Source organism: Dysidea avara, chromosome 11 (genome assembly GCF_963678975.1).
Source record: "Dysidea avara chromosome 11, odDysAvar1.4, whole genome shotgun sequence".
Taxonomy (NCBI): Eukaryota; Metazoa; Porifera; class Demospongiae; order Dictyoceratida; family Dysideidae; genus Dysidea; species Dysidea avara.
Window position 1 is genome coordinate 10,428,576 of NC_089282.1, and position 2,712 is coordinate 10,431,287.

At 32.8% G+C, this 2,712-nt stretch overlaps 1 long non-coding RNA gene across 1 annotated transcript; it reads right to left on the reverse strand.

The window, feature by feature from the left end:
* LOC136239261 (uncharacterized) lies at positions 1-1,974 on the reverse strand. Its single transcript, XR_010693389.1, has 4 exons — positions 867-1,974; positions 713-822; positions 414-653; positions 1-363 (listed from the first exon to the last, which is right to left on the reverse strand). It is a non-coding gene; the product is annotated as an uncharacterized lncRNA (long non-coding RNA).
* Positions 1,975-2,712: the final 738 nt, after the last annotated feature.

The following is a 2,712-nucleotide window of genomic DNA, read 5'->3' on the forward strand; positions in this document are numbered from 1 at the left end:
TATATACTAAACTGTGAATATGCTTGTGCATGTGTAAGAAGAACTGTGAGTGAGAAAGGATGTGTAGCTGCATGTTTACAAATCAAATGCACAATCACTAATTATAGTGTCCACAATTCTATATATTTGGTTAAAACATTAAATCCAAATCAAATTTTGCCTAACATAATTCATTCATAAAGTTATTTGTAGTTGCAGCACATCTTAATTGAATGTACAGGGATCTAGTGTGACTTTCCATTCATTTGCCCTCTCTTTAAGAGACTTCAGAACATCATATCTTTCATTTATATCTTTCAATTTGTGAATATGATCATATTCTGATGCAGTGAACATCACGCAAAGTAACTTTGAAGAAGTCATCTATAAAGAAACTGATTATTACAGATTTCTAACTGTTAATTTTTACTTACCTTGAACTGTTGTAATTGTACTGCTGCAGATTGTAGATATATTATCAACTCAGTAACTTTATTAATATACTCTGATGAGACATTAGTATTATGGAAAATATGATACTGGAGCTGATGCTTGTATGTCATTATCTCAGTGTAGAATCTACAAGTTTTTGACATCTCTACAGTGTCCAGAGCTTGTCTAATGTTTGTACCATTTCTGGTTGCACCATTATCAAAAATTTTTTGGTAATCAGTCTGTAAATTGTAATAGCATACATGTACTGGTAAACGTTGAATGTGACTTATATATATACCATTCTATTAATCGTGTTATCTATCATCTCAGAGAATTTGAAGAACTGCTGAAGAGCTGTTTCATCTAAATTGCACTTACTGCCTGATTCACCATTAACAATAGCAGGCACTATAAGAAGGAGTAGACTTAGTTGGATCATTTTTTTGACTAACATAACAAACTTGGTAGATCCTCCACTGGACTAACAGCTTTTTATACTTGTCAGTGGCTGAAATCAAAAGTGTATCAAGGGTATTGATGTTTCCTGGATACTGCAATGATTACAGCTACCACACACTTTTAATGGATTTTAAAATTCTTTAAGCATGATGTACATAATTTAAAAACATTGAGTTCGTATTTACTGAGTGTCCTCATGCTAATTTCTTACTTGGGAAATTAAATGTTGGTTTTTATAAGATAAGTGTCCTTTCTGTCTGGTGGCCACCAGTGTACATATAAAACAGCCATATTGATAAAAGTGTTTAATGGCTATGCTTTATAATATCATTACAGCCAGTTTCGAAAGTTTGTTTCTGAACTAAACACAGTAATTCACCTGCATTAAGGCCAAAATAGTGTTGAGTAGACAGGATCCACTTCAGAGCCTGGTGGCTCCACGCATTTATAGCAGAGTTATGTCTCACGTGTTATACTTACAATCTATGCAACAGCATTGTGAGCATAAAGAAGCACTACTAAAAGGTCATCTAGTGGCTACTGAATTGTTAATCAGTAACTAGAAATCACATTTCTTTATTGTCCTGTTTAAAGGTTAGCTAAAGAGTGTACATTTGCAATAAGACCTGTAGGGAGAAGTTACCATACACTGTTGTCAAAACATTCAAGTTTTGCATGGTAATTATTTAAATTAGCAAGGCATTACACATGAAATAATGAGCCTATATACGTAGTACATATATATATACCGACTCTGAAAAGTGGATTCAGTGATATTACTTACCAATTTTACATCATACTAAGTGTATAATTTCAGTGAGTTGCCACTTACTATGCTATGCTATGTATACTCACCATAATTCTGTACCATCTAAAAATTATATCCAATCTGTGCAGTATTGTTCACCTGTGTAGATTGCAGCAAACAGAACATCTTTTATGCAACTAACAAGTACCTGTAAGTTATATTTTTACTGAATGTGACATTTGTATTATACACATTCACACCGTCCATTCGTCATTAATGCCTTATTATCCAACTTTGCAAGGATCATGGATGCATGTGTTTTCTTGCAATAAAAAGTTACACTAATTTGGGGAATATCATGATTTGAAATTTATGAGTGAGTCATTAATGATTTGAGCAGCTAACAAATGATGCAGTCCTAATCTACATACCTGTTTGTTGTATTACTTCCTACTATCCAATAATTACACAAATGACCTTCCATCAGTTATGTGTTGTAACTTCCTCCAAAATACAAGCACTTAGTAGCTCCATTATGCTTTCAATTCCCTAGTTGCATGGTTTCTATTGTACAGCAATGCATTTGAAGAAACATTTACCTCTTAAGTAAAACCTTTTCTGTATTGCGTCAGTCATCTATGAATTTAGTTTGCACTGTAAATCAAATCTCTGCATTGAACTTTATACTTCATTGGAGTAAAATTCATGTGGATTCTTCAGTTAGTTCTAACATGTAGGAATGTTTGTGAAATTGCATCAATAACAACTGTATTTGTGTATATGTTTGTATTAGACTTTCACTAAGTAATCATATTTTTAAGCTGCCAAACCAATTACAGTAGTTAATATGATGAGAATGCTTGTTAAAATCCACAACTAACTCACTCATCCAGGCACCTTAAAATTTAAGTGCTGAAGTGATGGAATTGTAGCCAATATCATGTGATCAGTTGTTGCAATATGTTGGATTACATAATAATACTGGGTTTCTTGATAGTTGCAGTTATGTGTATCCTTTTTTTAGAAAACAAATAAGCCACATCAGCTGATTAAAGTCCTAAAATAGGATATGGATCTAAAAGTCAGATGTA